Below are 24,563 nucleotides of genomic sequence, written 5' to 3'. Positions count from 1 at the left end.
AGCACTCCTCTTTGTTGTTAGTGAGGTAAGAAGAAAGCAAGTCTTGTGCTTGTCAAATAATCGATCGAGAGAATGATTGTTTAATCCTAAAAATTCGATGCAAAATTATTCTTTATTTGCTGATGCACACAAGCATGTGTGGACGCATGTCACAACGCACCTCAAAGGGACGCAATCCTTCGAGGCACTGTTTAAAAATAAAATATGGATCTGCAGAGGCAGTGGCGATCTACAGGGGCAAATGCCTGCGCAGGTCAAAGTCAACTTTATTTTTTTAAAAAAAAAAGTTGACCTGCGGTCGCAGGTGACCCATCTACGGACGCAGGTATGCCCGATGATTCAAAATAGTGTAATTTTTTATAGAACCAATGCTTTAATTTTAAAGCACCACCTTTTGGTAATAAATACTTGATTTTTCTCTCAGGTATACGAAAACTTTGAAGTAAAAAATATCTACTTCTTTCTAAAAACTCAAATGTGATTTGTAAATCACTGAGTTCATTCGTAATTCGACATAGTTTGAGGTATTGCTATTATGACGAAGTGATTAGTATTATCCTGGCAGGATGTATTCCATAACTTTGGATACTTGAGGAAAATAATTTCCTTAAGTACTCACTGTAAATTCAGTGGACTTGAATGTTTCAATCTTCATCTCCTTCTAAATGTTTGATTTTGCTATTTTTTAGACAATAGTTTGAATTTCATTATTGGTTGTTAATAAGTTGGGTTGAACTTATTGGTAAATTTTAAAGTTGTGAATACAGAATTACAACATTTGATTGTTCATACTTTAGTTTGATTATGTGCTTGAAATTCTTGTTGTAAAATACAGATTTTACTAAATCCAAAAAATAATAATTTACATGAGATTTTTTAATCTACTTTTAAGAACATATATAGTTTGACTTTAGGCTTCATATTCTGCTTAAAACTTAGATCGAGACAACTAAAATAAAATTCCAACATTTTACTTAGTTTTTTCAAAAGAATTCCTCAAAAGTTGATAAATGGATGACAAAAATCAGGTTAAAAATAGACTATACTTTATCCTCCTACCTTAAACACGTGAAATGCAAAATAATATAAGAAACAGACAAAATATCCATACTTAAAGTCAATTAAGTAATGAAAAAATGACTTTTCTTAGGAAAAAGGAAGAAAATAATTGAAAGGCATGAGATATAACATGTTATTGTATGGGCTCAGCTTAAAAATAAGACCTTGACGAATTTCTGGAATTGGGATGTGGAAAAATACTAGTGCAGGATGCATCACTGGGAGTAGAGGAATCTCCACTGATTGATCAGCAAACTTCAATTAAAAGATTATTGAAAATTGATATCAAATCAATAAGGCATATTGTTAAAATGCTAACACCTAAATAAACCTTTGAGGCTCTGGCTAAATATGTGTCACTCTACAATAAAAGAGACGCATAGACCAAACATTAGAATGTATTTTCTAAGAATCTAATCTGTATATCAATTGTGTCATTTTAAAAAAAAAATTGAAAATATTGAGATATTCTACAAAAAGAGTTAAGATTTTAAAATATTACGAACATTGTCGAAGGATAAAGAATACATTCTCAGAAATTTATTACAATGGATAATAATCTAATTTTTAGTTAAAATAAGTGATAAAGAATACATTCTCAGATATCTTTGAATAAAATGTTTTCACACACTTTTAATTAAGGTAGTATCTTCGTCAAACCGAACACACACATAATTTGAAAAAATATTCGTGAACACTTTATATATGTAGTGCTCCAAAAATGTAAATTGAATCATTTTAAGTTATGATTTAGGAAGAGAAATTAGTCAGGGTCCGTCGTAAAAAAATGAATTTCTATTAATATGATTAAGTCATGATGAAACGGAATAGCTTTTATTTTCTTCTTCAAAAGCTTAAGTTACTTGGACTGATGTTGGTGGTTTTGAAATGGGATATTAGGATCTAAAGATTTTTTGGGTAATTTAGTAAAGAACCTGATAAAGGCGGTGATTATTTAAAGCAATATAAGAGCTTTGGTTAGAAGTAAAACAAATGATCATCCTATGAATTAATAACTAATTGATCAGCTTGCTAGTTAAATCATTAAGCGTGAAACCCCTTCCATGGTCCCCGTAATGACAATTATTCCTTATTATACTATAAAGTATTTACAAAATACTATTCACATACCTTATATGATTATTTAGTGCCACTTTTCAAAAGGCATGAATACAAATAAAAAACATTTCCTGAATAACTCGACACACTCTTAACACCCAACCAAAAATTGAGAAAGATATTTTTATGAGTTTAACTATTGTAGAAGCAAAAAAATAGAATAATATAGATTTTGTTATTTTCTTTGTTCACTTTTATTTATTCACTTTAAATTTTGCACATTTCTTAGAAAAAATGTTGATATGAATAGTTTACCGTAATAACAATAGTAATTGATGTTAAGTATTAGTGTTGAGGAACGAAAGTAAAGAAACGAAAAAAGAAGGGAAAGTTAGTTAAAGTGTCAAGAAGTTAGTTACATTGTTGAAGTCAGTTAGTTAGTTGACACCACACTATTAAGTTATCATCTAATCTTTATATAGTCGACTATGTACTACTAACAGTAACATGATTTTTGAATACATCAATACAGCTCAAAGACTTACTCTTCTTGCTTCTCTCTTCTTCTCTGTTTCTAAGATAGTTGATCTTCTACTATCTTTTCCCTTATTTCTCTGCTTACAATGATTCATTATTAGTGTGAGTTACTTCATTATTCTTTATGGTATTAGAGCCTGCTGTCTTGAATCAGTGCTCTTGTCGATCCTTCAATTTTTGAGTTGAATTTTCTGATTTTCATCTGCACATTCAAGTATTTCTGAATTCTGGTAGTTTCTTAAAATTACTATAAAAGAAAGTAAATGCTTGACTAATTGAGTTGCTCTGAAAAGAACTCCACTCTATTGAAGATGACTACTAGTGTGCATAAAATTGGATTAGTTTTCAACAATAGTGGATCAATCCCACAACTACTGCAACCTACATTAGATTACAATCACCTGTTCTTGTGTGCTGCAGATGTATCAGATACTTCTATTATGTATTTTTCATTAAGTGGGTGTGAGAACTATGTTATATGGAGTAAGGCTGTTCGAATTGCACTACTAGGGCATAACAAATTTGGTATAGTTGATGGATCTTGTAAGAAAGAAAACTTCTCTACTAACTTGGGAAGCTAATGGGAAATAGTCAATGCTACAATATTTTCTTGGCCTTGACTTCATATTCTGTATGGATAGATCTTAGGGAAAGATTGATAAAATAGAGGGTTCAAGAACTTATAATTTGCATCAAGAAATTGCAACCATGACTTAGGGAGTTCAAACTGTGTCTGTATATTTCACTAAGTTGAAAGACTTATGGGATGAGTTTGAATCTTTAGTTTCATCTCCTGCTTGTAACTGCGAAAAATCAAGAGATTTCTTGGCTTATCTTAAAAGACAAAAGTTGTATTAGTTTCTAATAGGCTTAAATGACATATACTCCCAAGTAAGAAGTCAAATCTTATTGATGGCACCACTACCAACTGTCAGCATGACCTACTCGATGATTATGAGTGATGAGAATAAAAAAATTATGGCTCAGTCTGTGTATGCCACATGTCTTCTTGGTGTTTCTCCTAATGTAGATGATGTAGTTTCCATGTACTTTAAGACTAGCTATCAAGGTTGTAGTTATCAAGGTAACTATCAAAAGAGGAAGAAAAACTATGTGTCAACCTATAATACTAGTGTTGTGTGAGATCATTGCAGAATAAAAGGTCATTATAAGATAGATTGCTACAAACTTATTGGTTACCTTCCTGGACATCCTAAGCATGGAGAGCACAAGATTCAGAATAAAGCTAGGATTGGTTATGATCACAAGTACAAGCATAGGAAAATTGTTTCTAGTGCTCACAATATTATGGCTGAGGATTGGGATCAGCATCACCAAAATCAAAGTGTTGAACTGGTATCTTTGCCCCTAAGATTCACACCTGAGCAATATACTCAGATATGCAAAATGTTGGAGAAACACAATCAAATGACATCATCTATGCCATCTACTAGTGCAACAAATATGTCAGGTATTGGTAGTGCCTTGATAGTCTGCAACAATCCACCTGAGCGGATTATTGACACAGGTGCTATAAACCATATTACTACAGATATTGATTTTCTAAACAAAGATTCAATATTTCAAGGATTGAATCCAAGAGGAGTAATACTACCCAATGGTTATGTCACTAGTGACACACACTAGGTTAGTAATATTTCTGAAAATAGTACTATCCAGAATGTTTTTCATCTACCTCAATTTAAATACAATCTATTATCAGTATCAAAGGCTACTAAGCAACTTAACTGTTTAGCTATATTCTTCCCTAACTTTTGTGTGTTTCAGGATCTTTAGAGTGGGAAGGTGACGAAAATTGGTAGAGAGAAAAATAGACTATACTTCTTATTGAGACAAAGGCTTCCAGGACATAGAAAAATAGCAGGTTGTGTGTTCAATACCTAGAATACAAATAAATATGACCTAAGACTTCGGCATAAGAGGCTTGGACATGTTTCTTTTAGGATACTATCTCACGTGTTTCCTATTTCAAAAAATCATGTAGATGACAATATAAATAAGTGTGAAGTTTGTCCATTTGCTAAATAAACTAGGCTAGCCTTTCCTTCTAGCAGCACATCTAGTGTTAAAGCTGTTGATTTAGTGCCTATGGATCTCTGGGGTCCTTATATGGTTCCTACTTGAGACGGACAGAGGTCCTTCTTAACTATTGTGAATGATTTTACTAGAATTACATGGGTGTTTCTTACTCAAGACGAAAACTGATGTCATTGTTGTTCATAAGCATTTTCTGTCTTATATTAAAAATCAATTTGATACTTGTGTAAAAGTGATTAGAACTGATAATGGTACTAAATTTGTTAATCATATGTGTACTGAACTCATTGCAAATCTAGGCATAACTCATCAAATTTCTTGCTCATATATACTTTAGCAAAATGGTGTAGCTAAGAAAAAGCATATGCATTTGCTAGAAATAACAAGAACTATTTGGTTCCAATCTAATTACCTTTAAAGTTTTGGGGACATTGTGTGAAAGCTACTACATATCTAATAAACAGGCTTCTTTTTTCTGTATTAGGATATATCACAGCTTATGAAAAAATATACAACAAGAAACCTGCACTAGATCATCTGAAGTCTTAGGTTTTTCGTGTTTTTCTAAGGTAGTACATAAATTGGATAAACTTAAGACTAGATTAAGAAAAGTTGTTCACATAGGCTATTTATAAATAAAGAAAGGCTACAACCTTTATGATCTTACTGACAAGATATTCATTGTTAATAGAAATGTCATTTTCTTAAAAGATACATTTCCATTCATGGATACTATGAATCAAACCATATAATCTTTATTTCCTACATGTGACTTGACAGTAGGGAGTAGTGATGAGTTAGCTACTGATATGACAAGAGTTAAGCCTGGTTCACACTCAAAAGCAGCTGCTAATAACAACTCACAACCATAATCAACTACCAAGAATGACTTTCAATCACAATCACACGCGGAATAACTAAAAAATACAACTAATGCTACTCTAGTCCAGTCAACTTAACTGTAGTTCCTATTGCATCAATTCCTACTGCAACAAGATACTACACAAGAAGAATAACCAGACAAGCAGCTACAAATTTTCCTCAACAAGCTACTACACAAGCTAGAACACACCCTGATCAAAGAAAATCCACCAGGGGCACACAACCACCTGGATGGATGAAAGACTTTGTGTCATTAACTAAAAATGACAACATCTTATATCCTCTCTCAAACTATATTTCTTATGCTATTCTATCTGACAAGTATCAATGTGACTTATCTAACTTCTCTAACCTTGTTGAACCAACGACTTATGTAGAGCAGTTAAAGATCCTAGATGGGTAGATTTTATGTAATCTGAGATAGATGCTCTTGAAAACAACAGTACTTGGCAGGTGATTACTCTTCCTGAAGGCAATCATCGTATATGGTGCAAATAAATTTACAAAATCAAGTATAAATTTTTAGGAGAAATAAAAAGATTCAAGGAAAGGTTGATAGCAAAAGGGTTTAGTCAAAAAAAGGGATAGACTATCAAGAAACCTTTAGTCCAGTGGTGAAAATGTTTACTCTTAAGAATGTCTTGGCTATTACAGCATCTAGAAATTAACATATCCATCAAATGAATATATACAATGCCTTTTTACAAGGTAATTTCGAAGATGATATATGTATGGAACTTTCACAAAGTTTTAAAAGTCAGGGGGAGAGACAGGTGTGCAGACTTTCAAAATCCTCGTATGAATTAAAGCTAGCACCAAGATAATGAAATGTAAAACTACATCAATCCTTGATTAAATGTAACTTCATACAGAGTTAGTATGATCATTCTCTATACAAAAAGAGACAAGTGAAGAAATAATTATTGTACAAGTTTATGTAGATGACATACTAGTAACTGGTAGCAGACTTGATCGGATAAGTGAAACCAAAGAAACTCTTCACAAAACTTTTAAGATAAAGGATCTTGGAGAACTAAATTACTTCTTAGGAATTGAATTTGCTAGGTCTAAACAAGGAATTTTGATGCATCAAAGGAAGTATGCACTGGAATCAATCTCAGAAACAAATCTCTATATTGTTAAACCAGAACCTACTCCACTTGATACTACAGATAAATTGACAACTACAGAATATGATCAACATACTTCAAATGATTCAAGGTCAAAATATAAAGTACTAGTTGATCAAGGGATATACCAAAGAATAATAGGGAAATTGTTATACCTTACAGTAACAAGCCCAAACATAACATACAGTGTGTAGACCTTGAGTCAGTTCTTTTAGTGTCCAAAATAGTCTCACATGAATGCAACATTTATAATCATCAAATATATAAAAAGAAAACCAGGAAAAGGTCTTCTCATGTCTAGCTCAAAAGAAAATGTTCTTACAGCTTATTGTGATGCAGATTAGGTTGTATATGATTTCTCTAGGAAGTATATTATAGGATTTACTATTAAACTAGGTGAATCTCTAATTTCTTTAAAGTCAAAGAAATAATTAACTGTTTCTAGGAGTTCAGCTAAATCAGAGTATAGAAACCTTGCTTCAACAGTTTCAGAACATACATAGCTAGTTGGTTTGATAAAGGATATAGGTGTTCAACTACAAATACCTATGACCATTTTTAGTGACATCAAAATAACCTTACAAATAGCTGCAAATTCTGTCTACCATGAAAGGACTAAATATAGAGAAATAGATTGCTACTTTGTGAGGGAAAAGATCCAATACAAGCTGATCAAGACTGAATATATGTTCACTCATGACCAACCTGCAGATGTTTTCACTAAAGTCTTAACCAAGTTTCAACATGAATACTTAAAGTCCAAACTTGGCCTTGTCAATCTTTTTGCTGTGCCAAGTTTGAGGAGGGGTGTTGAGGAATGGAAGTAAAGAAAGAAAAAAGGAGGGAAAGTTAGTTAAAGTGTTAAGAAGTTAGTTGCATTATTGAAGTCGGTTAGTTAGTTGACACCACACTGTTAAGCCATCATCTACTCTATATATAGTCGACTATGTACTACTAGGAATAACATGATTTTTGAATATATCAATACAACTCAATGAGTTACTCTTCTTTCTTCTCTCTTCTTCTCTGTTTCTAAGATAGTTGATCTTCTCCTATCTCTTCCCTCATTTATCTACGTATAATGATTCACTTTTAGTGTGTGATCTTGGGTGAATTTATGCATTTTAGCGCTACTATTATAGTTTATTTAGCCTTGTTTTGAGGATGATTCTTATTCTATATGTGCTGATAATGATATAAATGAGCATTTATGTATCCAAGTATGTATTTATAATGTTTAATGGTGGTTTCACATGAGTTTTAATTCAATTTGAACATTTAGAGTTCAACCGAGAAAACTAGTGTAACTAGCTTGAGCTAGGTGTTTTTCTAGTCTCTTGTGTTGGGTTCTAATATGTTTTAAAGATTTACTAAGGTTTTTATTATGTATTTATATGTAAAACAACTTATTTATAATGTTCAAGGGTCAATGGATCAAGAAAAGAGTGAAAACAATGAGTTAAAGCTCAATGTGAATTTAGCCTATGCTTAGCTCGTGTTTCTAGTTCATCGGTGAGGATGTTGTGTTGTTTTGAGCTCTTAATTTATGTGTTTAATGATTTAGGATGATTTTTTAATGGATTATGATGATATATGAAGGATATACAAGCTTCAAATCAAGTGGAAACAACTCAAAAAGGCTCATAAATGACCACAGAAGCACAAGACGCAAGCTAGACGCAATTTGGACCCCTAAAACGTATGGGGCGCATATAAACTATACAGGTATCCAATGGATGAGTTAAAAACCATACAAGATTCAGAAGAGGCCCAAGTTTTTGACCATCTAGCGCGTGTAGCTTATATTGGAGTTTAAGGTGGCCACATGACGCGCCGAAATAGCGAACAACTGCTGGAATTTGACAGATTTTTTGACAATTGTGAATTTGCATGTCTCTGCGTAGCGCCAATACCCAAAATCAGGAAAATTTTTCCCAGCTGAAGGAAAACAGTGTGTAAACCTAATCTAACTTGGTTTATAACTTTTCTACTATAAATATAACATCCTAAAAATGTTTTAAACATCTTGGGACCTTTTGGAAACCCTAGATCAACATGAAACATCATTGTAGGCTACCACAACTTCTTTTTAGGTTTTAACATTCTTTAATTTAGTTTTTTTTATGGTTTGTATCATCATTCTAACGGATTGGATGATGAATATTTCTATTCAAGGTTAAACCCTCTTTCTAGGGTTAAAGCCAAGAACATGATTACTATTGTTTTGGATTAATTTCGATTAATTTTTTCTTATTATATTTGATTGTTTGTTTATTCTTATTTTAATTATTTTAAGGATTCGCAACCCTTAGAATACATATATTGTCAACCTTTTGATCTCGGGAGAGGGAATAGAGAGATAGAACATTGGAATAAATAAAGTTTGGGTTCTTATTCTTTTATAAAATAAAGAATTAAACTTAGCATCTAGGACAGGGATGTAGTTAGATGGCTTACTCAATTCATATGTAGGATGATAGCTTTAAAGAACTTAATTGGATTATTACATACCCGCTCAATTATGTAGTTGCAATATCCATATTAGGTAAATGATTATAGGTTGGAAAATCATGATCATGCAATTAACCCTACTAATCAACAACCGAGATAAGCAAGTTAACGAATGAAATTCAATAACATAGTATGATTGTTCGAACTACTTTAACCTTGGTCTTTTCTCCATTGATTTTTCCAAGAATTTATTTTTATTCATAATTTATTTTATTTTTAATTTATGAAATTACAAACTCTCTTTTTGTTTATTTTTTCTCAATTAGTTAGACTAAAATTAGATAGGCGGCGAGCACAAGTCCCTGAGAGATCGATACTTGGGCTTCCTTGAAGCCACTTTACTACTTGATAAGATCACGTACACTTGCGTGTGCACTTGGGCGCTGTCAAGTTTTTGGCACTGTTGCCGGGGACTTGTAACTAGACAACTATCTTATTTTTAATTTTTCTATATTGAGTTGTAAATAGTTTTTGTTTAGCTTGTTTTTATTTCTTTTTTTATCACACTTCTTGATATGTCAGCCTGGGATAGATGGTTTTCAAGTGATGATGATTCTTGTTATTTCTGTAGGGGACCACATCAAGTGGTTTATTGTCCAGATTTTGATGGAAGTGTATGGACGGGACCTTCACAATATGATGCAGATAATTCGAGGAAGTCTGAGTACTCAAAAACTGATATTATGAAAATTATGATGGATCCACTGCCACTATGTCTACAGTGGCTAAGCAAAGAAATATATTGGGAGGATATTAGTCAATGTGTGGAGCAAACACAAGAATCGAAGCCACTCGATTGTCTATTTTTATCTTGAGACTGAAATTAAGAAGGTGAATAAAAGTGAGTGTGTAGTGAATAGTGTAAATTTTGTTGTAGGATTGGTTGGGCCTCACTCAAAGTATTTTTCTACATTATGTTTAGATGATGTCTTATCTGTGGAATCATTTAAAATAGTGGAAGAGTGTGAAGATGAGGAACAAGAATCCTATATTCTTGAATTTACACCGGATAAGCAACATAAAGATATAAGTCACCTTAAGATCGAGTGGTTTATCATACATCATTCATTACTCGATTCATTAATCTCTGTACCACCTCCATAAGATCGAGGTAAGAAGATGGATGCAATGTTGGGGGTAAAATTCATATCCTCAAGGTGGAGAAAAAATATGATTAGTTCGTGCCGCGATACTAAATTAGGCGCTTCTTCGAAGAAAACACAAGCTAAGGTATGCTTTCCTTTTAGTTTTTAGTTTTTTTTTACTTCGCGTAGTTTTTATTTTTGGTTGAGTCACAGGTTAATGGAAAGTCTGAGTACCATATCTTGAGCTTTAAGCATGGCAAAGATTGAGTGTGGGGTTCCATGGATCTCATTTATTTGAAGATGTTACTAGCGAGGCCTAGAGGCCTCAAGAAGTATTTCTATCTTTTTACTTTTAAATTTAGTTTGGGGACAAAGTAGATTTTTAAGTGTGGGGTGGAAAATTTCTCAAATTTTGGCTCAATTTAAAAATTCTTAGGTTAGGAATAAGTAAAACATTCTAGTTGGTGTTATTTTTTATTCCATGATGCAAGTGGGCTTGTTTGTAAAAGCATGTTGATTGATGAGTGAATTGTTATTTTTGAGACTCCTAGGCTCAAGTTTATGATTTTTTTCATGTTGGCTTAATTTTGAATTCATGATATTGTTTGGTTGGGAGTCTATGATGATCCTACTGAGTTGAGCATGTGCCATATGCATGTAAGGTTTTTTGTATATTCCTTGTTGCATGTGATATCTAGAACTTGCCCGGTGTATGTGTAAAGTGAAATAAAGAGTATGGGTTTAGTATATGATATAGGCATTTCTTTGATAGCCTTAGTTTATACCTTCTATTTACCTTACCCTTTGTGCATTATCCTAGTTAAACCCCATTGAACCTTTAGCTTTTTATTTAGTAGCCTCATATGTAGCTTAATTTCCTTCTTTGATAGACCATAATTAGATCCAAAAAGTTTCTAAGTGCTTTAATAAAAAATAAATTAAATTAGTAAGAAATTGGAGAAATTGAAGAAGAAAAAGGTGAAATTTATGCCCCAAGGTAATTGTTATTGGTGTTGATAATTGATGTGTGGTGGATGTGATATAATTCATGTTAGAAATATTTTCATGATTGTGAAAAAAGAAAAATAAATCTTGATTCCTGTGGTAGTAAACTATGTGTCCACCAAGCATTTGTGAAAATACTTAAAAGAGATGGGGCAAAAACAAAAGGCATGGGTGATGAAAAAGTGTACTTTGGTTGTTAGAGATTGATTTTAAATGTATAATATAGTGCATTAAAGCGCCTAGAGAGGTTAGTTACTATTCTTGGTCAAAATAGTTTCTACCCGTCCCTTAGCCTACATTACAATCCGAAAAAGTCCTAATTGATCCTAAGATTTACATTCAACTATTAGTGGAGCATTGCATAAAGGAAAAGCCTATGGTTCATTGTGTGTAGCTTATGAATTCTTTTTGAGAGTGAGCGAAATTTGATTCTTGTACCCATTCTGTTATAAATTGCCTTATTATGAGTGATTATGGGTAACTCTCTTATTGTGTGGGCACATGTTTGATGAATGTGAGTGATTTGTATGATATCCTTGATTGAGCAATAAGCATGAGTTTGCCAACTAGGTGAGTCAATTCTTGAGGCTAGGTTGTTTTGGAGTAGTGCTCTTGAGCTTTTAATTGTGTAAATAGTGTAGAAACTTGCAGTCATGTAGTCATTGTAGTGCTAGCTTGGGTGTCTTTCATGTAGTAGAAGTTTGGAATCTCTTCAACTCATGGTTTTTATAGTTAAGAGTTGTTCGAGGATGAACAAGGCTTTAAGTGTGGGGCGGTGATGTTGGGTGAATTTATGCATTCTAGCGCTACTATTCTAGCTTATTTAGCCTTGTTTTGGTGATGATTCTTATGCTATATTTGTTTATAATGATATAAATTAGCATTTATGTGTCCAAGTATGTGTTTACAATGTTTAATGGTGGTTTCACATGAGTTTTGATTCAATTTGAACATTTAGAGTTCAACCGAGAAAACTAGTATAACTAGCTTGAGCTAGGTGTTTTTCTAGTCTTTTGTGTTGGGTTATAATGTGTTTTAATGTGTTACTAAGGTTTTTATTATGTATTTATATGTAAAATAACTTAGATATAATGTTCAAGGGTCAATTGGATCAAGAAAAGAGTGAAAACAATGAGTTAAAGCTCAATGTGAATTTAGCCTATGCTTAGCTTGTGTTTCTAGTTCATCGGTGAGGATGTTGTGTTGTTTTGAGCTCTTAATTGATATGTTGGTGAATGTATATGATGATATATGAAGGATATACAAGCTTCAAATCAAGTGGAAACAACTCAAAAAGGCTCGTAAATGACCACGGAAGCACAAGACGCAAGCTGGACGCAATTTGGACCCCTGAAAAGTATGGGGCACGGTAGACTGTACAGGTGACCAATATATGAGTTCAAAACATTAATAGATTCAGAAGAGGCCCAAGTTTTTGACCATCTGGCGCGTGTATCTTATATTGGAGTTTAAGGAGGCCACGCGACGCGCTGAAATCGCGAACAGCTACTGGAATTTGACAGATTTTTTGACAATTGTGAATTTGCATGTCACTGCGTCGCGCCGATGCCCAAAATCAGGAAAATTTTGCCCAGCTGAAGGAAAACAGTGTATAAACCTAATCTAACTTGGTTTATTACTTTTCTACTATAAATATAACATCCTAAAAAATGTTTTAAACATCTTGGGACATCTTGGAAACCCTAGATCAACTTGGAACATCATTGGAAGCTACCACAACTTCTTTTTAGGTTTTATTATTCTTTAATTTAGTATTTTTTATGGTTTGTATGATCATTCTAAAGAATTGGATGATGAATATTTTCATTCAAGGTTAAACCCTCTTTCCGAGGTTAAAGCCAAGAACATGATTACTATTATTTTGGATTAATTTTGATTAATTTTTGTTTATCATATTTGGTTGTTTGTTTATTATTGTTTTAATTATTTTAAGGATTCGCGACCCTTAGAATACATATATTGTCAACCTTTTGATCTCGAGGGAGGGAATAGAGAGATAGAACATGAGAATAAATAAAGTTTGGATTTTTATTCTTTTATAAAATAAAGAATTAAACTTAGCATCTAGGACAGGAATGTACTTAGATGCCTTACTTGATTCATACGTAGGATGATAGCTTTAAAGAAATTAATTGGATAATTACATCCCCGCTCAACAATGTAGTTGTAATATCCATATTAGGTAAAAGATTATAGTTGGGAAATCATGATCATGCAATTAACCCTACGAATCAACAACCAAGATAAGCAAGTTAACGAATGAAATTCAATAACATAGTATGATTATTCGAAGTGCTTTAACCCTGGTCTTTTCTACATTGATTGTTCCAAGAATTTATTTTTATGCATTATTTATTTTATTTTTAATTTACAAAATTACAAACTCTCTTTTTGTTTATTTTTTCTCAATTAGTTAGACTAAAATTAGATAGGCGGCAAACACAAGTCCCTAAGAGATCGATACTTGGGCTTCCTTGAAGCCACTTTACTACTTGATAAGACCACGTACACTTGTGTGTGCTGTTGGGCGCTGTCAGTGTAGGTTACTGAATTATTCTTCTATTAGGTCTTAAAAAATTATGACTGCAGGGAGCATATAGTTTCTTCTAAACCCTCCTTTTTCCATACATACCATTTTGGATTGTGCTAATGAATTATTTGTCTATTCAGAGTGAGTTCAGTAAACTAAGATGTTTGTGATTTGTTTGTTATTATTGTCTTTACGTTTGACCATAGTTTTTATTAGGTAAATGAGCACCATGTCAAAATAAAGATTGTTTAAGGGTTGGTCGATCTACTCCTTAGAGTTGAAATCCCATGTCAAAATAAAGATTGTATCTACGCCATGCACGTGTAATGTTTGATTATTTAAAATTAAATAATTTTATTTATTATGAAAATTTTTAATGAAGTGTAAATGTTTATATCATTTTTTAAAGATTCTTCACACTTTAATATAATAATGTAAACATAAACATATCTTTTAGTGTAAGCACCTATATATTTTACATCATTACTTTTGTTTTTGTCATGCAATACCTCTTTCCCTTGCTGTCGATTATTTTTCTTTTTTGTTTCTATGTTTAAAATATTTTTTTATTTTTAAATTTAAATCTTTATAAAATCATTGATTACATTCTTATTATGTACAAATTGATCTATAGAATTTCACGCAACTAAAAAGATGAATAATCCATACATAAAAGAAAATTTTGATTTTCTGGTACATATTACATAACATAATTCTATAGATTAGACAATAAATTAATAGCGCATAGTGAATTTGGTAAGAGCTACACAATTTTATCTTTTACTCACCTCTTCTTCTTTTTAGTACACTCATTCATATTTTTTGAGTCTCAAAATGAAGCATAATGATATTCACTCGAACAACATCATCTAGTAAGTCCAAACTCTTGATATACCCTTATAATATAATTTTTCTAACTTAGAACTCCATTTAGCTATCATTATATACAAAAATTAGTCGCTAAAAATAGAAAGAAACTTAAAGCCCGTTATACCCAACATAGACACATAAAGAGTTATAATCGAATAATCTTTCAAAGAGAAAAAAATCAATAACTATGATAATAGTGTTATATAGTGTTGCCTTTAAAATTTGCATAAAAACTATTAAATACCTTTGAAAGGGGTAAAACTCGTGGCAATCAAAATAGAATCACCAAACATGTAACATAAATCCTGATTTTTTTGTACGAGATAAATCGTTAATTTTTTTGGCTACTTCATTCGGCAACAACACACTTGTTTGGTCCAATTTTTCTATCAAAATTTGCAACTGAAAGAGAAACACAAGAAATTATTAAGAGAGGACAATACATGTCAATTGTTGATTATACATAATTTATATATAATTTTTAAATTCATTAACTAAAAAGAAAAAAGAAAGACAGAAGGATGACGATAATGAATGCAAGAAGACAACTTGAATTAAAATTAAAATCAATAAAATTTAAAATAAAAAGAAAAGTAAAAGTAGAAGAAATGTTGTATTTCTGTAGTAAAGTATGATCAAATATTAGTTAAATAGAGTTGTAGAATTTTTATTTTACTAGTTTAACTGCACGTGCCTCGCACCTGCAACGTTTGATTATTTAAAATTAAATGATTTTTTTTATTACAGAGATTTCTAATGAAGTGTAAAAAGTTCAACTCACTTTTCAAAATCCTTCATATTTTAATATAATAATATAAACATAAACATATATTTTAGTGTAAGCACATATATATTTCACCACCAGAAGTTTTAAGTTGTTGATCGATCATCACTTTTCCGTTTGTCATGCAACACCTCTTTCCCTTACTACAGAGGCAAAAAGAGATACATTAATTTGAACCATATTTGTGGTATGATTTTTTTCTGTATTTAAAATTTTTCTTGTTATTAAAGTCAAATCTTTACAAATCATTGATTACATTTTTATTACGTACTTAAAACTTTAAAAATTTGGTACTTTGGGAATGTATTGAGTATACGGGGGTGTATGCATTTACATCAAACAATATCAATACTCTTTAATAAAATTATGCATGCAAATAGGAATGACTCACATGGCTTGAATAAGTCTAGAATATAAAACTCATAAATCATGAATAGTAAAACATGTAACACAAATCTCGTGAGTCATTATACTTAACTTTAAAATCTATACTCTCCTCTTATTGTCAGTACTAGAAGGTTAAAAGAAGCTTCAAACAATACTTTCAGACTCGGGCTTTTATCTTGTGGAGAGTAAAATTTCTTTAAACCTTAAGGACATAGAACTTTTAGGAACTTTTAACACTTGGGAACTCTGAAACTCTTTTAGACTTGGGATACTTGGAAGTCGGGAGATTCTTCTAACCTATATAAACCGTGTGAGCTACATGGAGTCCAACATTTTTCCCACGCTAGGGAGAGCTATTCTATCCTTGTCATCGGACTAGAACCTCATCTTTAGTGATCACTATTTTGGCCTTGGGCCTATAAATCTTAAACCTACGGTGGCACGTAGTTCTGGGGTATGAGACCTTAGAATCATACCCAACTCGGTGCTAAATACTACTCTCACACTCAGTTCAGAACTCTTAGGAATTCTATCTCAAAATAACTCAAGGGTCTTTAATGAAGAACAAAGCATATTTCTATTTGCTTTAAATCATACTCAATGTGGATTTCAACTCTATTACGACCGAAAGGCCAAATCTTTCTCAATAATATCAAAGTACTCAATTCATGGGTTCTTATATCGCAAAAGTTCACAAAATTGCAAATCTCAAGTAGGACTTAATGACCCATAATTAAATCTCAAGTTAAGACTCATCAAAGTCCATACTAGATGTCATAAAGATTCATAAATCAGATAGAAAATCTAGAATTTTCAACATTTTGCCTTAAAATCTCAACATACTCATGTACTTCAATTTCTAGACATTGGGACTATTAAAATCTCAAAGAATAACAACATAGGGTATAAATCCATACTTCAATTTCATAAGAAAATATTGAAAATCATATATTCTCGTAATTAAAACAACTTTTGGGCCCAAGGACGAAAGAAGTATCCTTGTTCAAACCCCACATACCTTAGATTATGACTTGGATGAATAAACTTGTTTGAAACTCTTCTTCTTACTCTTAAGAGAGGGTTCTTGAAGCCTTTGATTTGGGAACCTTGAATCTTAACTCACTTTGTAAAATCTATGGTGAGATCTTGTAGTTCTTGGAGAAGGAATGTGTTCTTGCTCTTGAGAGAGAAACCCTAGCTTTGAGAAGTTTGGATGAATAATGAAGCCCTCAGCTTCATCTTGAATTTATCTGAGTTTTAAGAGGGTGGGAAAAGACCAAAAAGCCCTTTCAAAGACAACTTAAAATTACTGATCGGGATGTGCGACGGTGGGCTGCAATGGTCCATCGAGGGCCCGACGGTCGTCGGTCCTACCTATCGCACCTGGGCCAGAACTTAGTTCACTGCTTTGCCTAAGACGATGGGTGCGACTGTCTATCGATCCTTACTATCACACTCAACTAGAATGGGGCCACACTGCCTTCTCTTCGGCAGTTTGGGCGACGGTCTGTCGCAAGCACGACGGTCCGTTAGCCCTCTCCGTCGCACCTGGATGATTGTACTGCTTTCTGTAAAATGGCCATATCTTTCTATTTCGATGTCGAATTTCGACAAAATAGGTATCGTTGTAAAGATAATTCAATTTCCCACATGATAAAAATTCATTTTTAGGAACATTTAACAAGGTTTAAATACTAATCACTTTAGACGTCACTCCTTAATATTTTAGAGTCGGAATTACACTTTACTTGACACGCTCTAAAGGCTCAGACTACAAGGAAACTTTGTGAGGTCTTACAACAACTCCCCTTGGAAAAATTCATCCTCGAATGTCACTAGTTAGGCTAAGAACACAGAGAAAACTGAGTATACATAGCTGAAGCAATTTGCTAAGCGGGTTCCATATCTTTCTAAACTCTTGAATACTTTGGAAATTGCAAGAACTCAGGTAAGAATAGATACATAGCTGAACTTTAGATTAGAAGGGCTGAATTAAGGAAGAATAATACCTTCGGATTGATCTGAATTCGCGGAGAAGAGGTATGGGTACTTGGCTCGCATTTCTGCTTCTGCCTCCCAAGTAACGCCCCCAACTGACTGGTTCCGCCACAAAACTTTGACCAAGGGAACCTCTTTGTTCCTCATTCTACAGATCTGGAAATCTAGGATCTCAACGGGAATCTCATCAAATGAAAGACTGTTTTGAATATCAGTAGTCTCTGAAGGATCCACTGCAACGGAATCACCAATATGCTTCTTAAGAATGGAGACATGAAAAATTGGATGAATAGCTGACAATTCTGCGGGCAACTCAACTTCATAGGCTACTTTCCCAATACGGCTCAAAACACTATAAGGGTCAACATAATGGGGACTAAGTTTCCCCTTTTTTCCAAACATTTTCACCCATTTCATGGGTGAAATCTTTAAGTACACCAAATCACCCACCTCAAATACAAGATCCCTTCTCCTCACATTGGTGTATGACTTTTGATGACTCTAAACTATCTTCAACATTTCTCTAATCAACTTCACCTTCTCCATAGCCTCAAATACTGCATCACGACCAACCAAAGTAGTTTCACCCAATTCAAACCAACCTATGGGTGATCTACATCTCCTTCCATACAAGGCCTCTTATGGTGCCATCTTGATGCTAGCATTATAACTGTTGTTATAGGCAAACTCAATTAATGGCAAATGCTCATCCCAACTACCTTTGAAATCAAGGGCATGCGCCCTCAACATATCTTTTAAAGTCTAGATGGTCCTCTCAGCCTAACCATCTATCTACGGATGAGAAGCGGAACTCAAATGAATTTGGGTACCAAGACCCTTCTGGAAAGCTTTTCAAAACTGCAAAGTGAACTGAGTACCCCTATCCGAGATGATGGACAAGGAAACTCCATACAACCTGACTAACTCCCGGATATACAATCTAGCATAATCCTCAATAGTATAAGATGTATGCACTGGTAAAAAATATGCGAACTTAGTCAACCTGTCCATAACTACCCAAATAGAATCATGACGACAACGCAAAAGAGGTAAACCAGTCACGAAATCTATATTCACCTCTTCCCACTTCCAAGTGGGTATACCAAACTCTTGCATCACACCACCAGGTCTTTGGTTCTCTACCTAAACCTATTGGTATGTTGCACACTTTGCTACATACTCAGCTATATCCTTCTTCATACCACCCCATCAATAGATTTTTCGCAAGTTACGGTACATCTTGGTAGCACCAGGATGAATAAAATACTGCGCGCCATGCACTTCAGCCATAATCCTCTGTCTCATATCATCAACACATGAAATACATATTCTACCCTGTAATTTCAATATGTTATCTCCCCTTTGGGATAAAACCTCTACCTTTTGGTCCTTAACTGACTCCTTCAGTCTGACCAAACTAGGATCCCTGTCTTTCTTCTCCTTCACTTTCAAAACTAAAGAGGATTCAGAACTACTCTGTACCAAGATACTTCCCTCAGCTGAATCAAGCAACCTAATACCCAGTCTAGCCAAACGATGCACATCACAAGCTAACTCTTTCTTACCTTCATCTACATAAGTGACACTACCCATAGACATCCTGCTAAGGGCATCTGCCACTACATTGGCCTTGCCCAGGTGAACATATACTGCAGGCTCTTATGATCAGTAAACACATCAATATGAACACCATACAGATTATGTCTCCATATTTTCAAAGCAAAAGCCACAGCAGCTAATTCAAGATTGTGGGTTGAATAATTCTTTTCATGCGGCTTCAACTGACTAGAGGCGTAGGCTATAACCTTACCTCTTTGCATCAACACAAATTCCAAACCAACTCTAGATGCATTATAATACACTATAAAAAACATCTTTACCATTAGGCAAAGTCAATACAGGGGCTGAAGTAAGTCGAGTTTTCAACTCCTGATAACTCTTCTCACATGAATCTGACCAAAGAAACTTAACTTTCTTTTGGCTCAAACGGGTCATGAAAGAAGCAATAGAATATAAACCTTCAAAAAAATGATGGTAATAGATAGCTAGACCCAAGAAACTTTTAATGTCAGATAGAGAGATAGGTCTAGGCCAATTTTTTATAGCTTCTGTCTTTTGGGGATCAAATCTAATGCCTTCGACTGAAATGATATGACCCAAAAAGGCTACTGATCTTAGCCAAAATTCACACTTATTGAATTTGGTGAACAACTGGTAATCACTAAGAGTTTGCAAGACAATCCTAAGATAATTTACATGGTCATTCTCAATACGGAAGTACACAAGGATATCATCTATGAACACGATGACAGACATATCAAGATACTGTCTAAACACTCAATTCATGAGGTCCATAAAGGTTGTTGGAGCATTGGTTAGCCTGAAAGACATGACTAGAAACTCAAAGTAACCATAACGGGTTCGGAAGGCTGTCTTTGGGATATCACACTCCCTTACTTTAAGTTGATGATAGCCAGATCTAAGGTCTATCTTAGAGAAATAACTTGCACCTTGCAACTGATCAAACAGATCATCAATTCTCAAAAGAGGGTACTTATTCTTAACTGTTACCTTGTTAAGCTGACGATAGTTAATGCACATACACAAAGAATCATCCTTCTTTCGCACGAATTGAATATGTTCACCCCAAGGAGAGACACTGGGCCTTATGAAACCTTTATCTAAAAGATCTTTGAGTTTATCTTTCAACTCCTTAACCCCTGCAGGTTCCATATGGTAAGGACGAATAGAAATAGGCTAAGTGTTAGAAAGAAGTTCAATCCTGAATTCTATCTCTCTATTGGGAGGTACCTGTAATACCCTGTACTTTTACCTAGCTTAAAATTATCACAATATTAAAAACTTATTTCAAATATGAATCCGCTTTTATACATATGGTATTTTCAAGATTTTTACTTTTTATCATGTGAGAAATTGAACAAGCTTTCCATCGATACAAAATTTGCCTAAATCCAACACCCGAGCAAAGAGTTAGACCCATTTTAGTAAGACAATGTGCCACCTGAGCCATCAATGTGTCGCGGAGCCAGCTAAAATTAAAATCATCAAAATCCAGTGAGCCTCCACGATTATGGTATATCATGCTAAGGCTCAAATTCAGAGTTGTCAAATTCCAGTGACACGGCGCGATAGCGCTGCGTCGCGCCAGGGGTCCAGGTCGAGAAATTTTTACAGAATCAAAAATACGCATCCAAGGGTTAAAAAGGTCAATTTCTCACCCCTATATATACCCAATAACACGTGATTCAGCCATAATTCACCCAAAATATACTATTTCTCTCAAGTTTCTCTCAAGAACAAGCTAGGGTTTTCAATTGGGGATTCGAATCCAAGACTCAAATTCAAGAATCTCTCCGTCAATCTTCATAGAATCAAGAGCTAAGGTATGCACAGTGTTCATTCATGGATTCCTTTCATCCATGAAGCCCAAGAATCAAGTTTTAAATCTTGTATTATGAATATTTTGTTGTGGGTTGATTATGTTCATGTGATTATGGTTGTATGATTCCCAAGTTGGAATCTTTATGTGTTGTTCATAAACCTATGCTAGTATGTGGTCTGAAACATGTGAAATTGAGTTAAAATATGGAGTTTTGTTATATTAATTTGATGGTCATGCCTATGCCCTAAGTCATGCATTCTAGGTGTTTAGTAAAATGCCTAAGAGAACAGAAATTATGCATTATAGCTTAATTGTGACCCAAGTGATAAGTGTATGCTTTACCCTATGACTAAGAATAACTTCCATGATATTGTGTGCATTATGAATGGTTGAGGGAATGTCCATGAGATTAGGTTGATGAAAGTATGACATATTTATATGCAATTCCATTCATATACAAGACTATGATAACCATGTACTTCATGAAATCCCTCAATTAATGTATTATGAATTTTTGATATTGGTCATGTGTTCAAGAAGTATCATGTCCTGTCAGTTTCATGCTATCGAGTCCTGGGGGTACTTGTACTCGATAATTTAGCTGTGTGCCTAGATCCAGTGTCATGTTTTCATGATACTCTCAGTCAAGCCATGATCCTTAGAATTCAATTAGTCTCGTGACTCAAGAAAACTCAATAAATTCAGTATCAATCTAGTCCTACTCAGTAATCTCAGTGACCTCAGTGTCTTAGTAACATCAGTACTCAGTAATCTCGGTAACCTTAGTATTCCCAAAAATCTCAGTAACTTCAGTACTCTCCATTAGTCCTCAGATCTTAGTAGTATTTCGTTAATCAATGGAACTTAGTGAACTTAGTTCAAATCAGTTAGACAATATGATTAGTATTATTTCAGTTCAGTATAATCAGTTCAGTGTCTATTCAGTTGGGAGTAAGATTCAGCACCGAGTAAACCCAGGGATGAGGACACACACTTTCAGCCAGTAGAAGGTGTGAACTCATTTAATAGTATATTAATTATACGAAACCCATATTATCAGTATTCAGTTTCAAGACTGTCAGATACATACAATCAGACCAGTTTTTTATAATCAGAACTGCCAGAAACAGTCATTCCTTTATTAGTAATGTGACATTAGTTCCTCAATATTCAGTAGACTCAGTCATAAAGTATCCCAGTATCAGTACTCAGATATCAATAAATCCACATTATCAGAATTCATGAGTCAGCGTTATAACGATCTCAATTACAGTTACGTATTCATGCATGTATTCTCACGTTCATGTTATACAGTCAGTTATTATTGTTCATTCATATGAACCCTTGCATTTAGCCTACCTCACTTGTATACCAGTGCATTCAATGTACTAACACATTTGCTCTATGGTGTTTTATACCATAAGTTTAGAAGCACGAGCTCCCGAGCATCCTTAGTAGATCAGACGTTCAGCAGCCAAACTAGAAGTGAGTCCTCATCATTTGAGGATAGCATAATTATTTAGTTACTTTATTATTTGAGTAGTTCGGAGTTAGTTGGGGACATCTCCCATCAACTCCGTAGTTTTCAGACAGTTTAGAGGCTTTAAGACTATAGCATATTTCAGAAAATTTATCTCAGTTTTGGATATTGTCATACCCCACTACAGACATTGTATTATATTCAGTATTAGTTCAATTTTGAACCTTATGGCCTTATAGCTTATATTTACAATGTATATTTAGTGCTCAGTTACAGATATCAGTTATGGGTTAGCTTATGGTCCTTCGAGGTTATGAGCACCGTGTAGCGTTCTGGGTACCAGATTTGGGGCATTAAAGTACCCCTGAGAGATCTTCCGGAAAAATATCAGGAAACTCATTAATAATGTTGACTGACTAAATAGCTGGAGCCTTGGACTTAGTGTCTGTAACTCTAACTAGGTCATAGATACAACCTTTGGATATTAGCTTTTTGGCTTTGAGATAGGAGATAAAATGACTCTTGGGAGATACCAAACTTCTGGACCACCCGAAGATTGGCTCATCAGGAAACTGAAACTTAACTACTCGGGTACGACAGTCTATAGATGCATAATAAGAGTGAAGCCAGTCCATGCCCAGAATAACATCAAAATCCACCATGTCCAACTCTATCAAATCAACAAGTATGACTCTATGAAGAACAATAGCAGGACAATTTTTATGCACTTGCTTAGCAACAACTGACTTCTCTACTGGAGTAGAAACTAGGAAAGGCTCAGGAATCTTTTCGGGACTCATTTCAAAATCCATAGCAACAAATGGTGTCACATAAGAAAAACTTAACCCGGGGTCCAACAACACATAAACATCAAAGTGAAATACACGGAGCATACCAGTGACAACATCAGAAGAGTCCTCCTCTCCTAACGAGATAGTAGGGCATAGAATCTATTCTGGCGCTGACCGCCAGCAATGCTAGATGAAGTGCCCTAAGCAGGGGCGGGATGGGCTACAGGAGCTGGTGCACTAGTAGTCTGGGTCTGAGGTCGGGCGTCTCTGTTCCCTTGCCTAGCATACAGACACTCTCTAAGTCTGTGGCCCAGCTTTCCACAACTAAAACAACCCCTCTGGTTTGCTAAGCACTCACCGGGATGGTCCCTACCACACAGTACATGGAGGATAGCGAGGTCTATTACTTACACTGTTCTAGGATCGGGATATAGAAGACATGTTCCTTTGCTCCTTTCTGTCCCTACGTACGAGACACTAGCTGATGAAGGCGCTAGCATAGACGAACGACTCTAGAACTATGGGTGGTTCCCTCCATGAGACCTAGCCTGACTATACTCATGTTGCTCGGATCTAGCTCTCTTGTTACCCCTCACACTATCTTTCTCCCTTATTTTGTCTACCTCTATCTGTTGTGCATACATCATCAATTTGGACAGATCCATATCCCTATTAAGAATAGCAGTCCTACGCTCTTTCAGCACCAAACCATTCACTCCTGTCACGAACTTGCTTATACTAGTTTGGGTTTCAGCCATCAAATCAGGAGCATATTTGGCTAACTGGTTGAACTTAAGGAAGCATTACTTAACAGTCATGGAACCCTATCTCAAGTTCATAAACTCCTCATTCTTCACTTCCCTCATCTCAAACGAAAAGAACTTGTCCAAGAATGTACCTTGGAACACCTACCAAGTCACAGGGGCAGCATTCTCACCTTTACCCTTCCTCCATGCTACAACCCAGTCATAAG

Source organism: Capsicum annuum, chromosome 7 (genome assembly GCF_002878395.1).
Source record: "Capsicum annuum cultivar UCD-10X-F1 chromosome 7, UCD10Xv1.1, whole genome shotgun sequence".
Classification (NCBI taxonomy): Eukaryota; Viridiplantae; Streptophyta; class Magnoliopsida; order Solanales; family Solanaceae; genus Capsicum; species Capsicum annuum.
Note: the sequence above shows the minus strand (reverse complement) of the source record.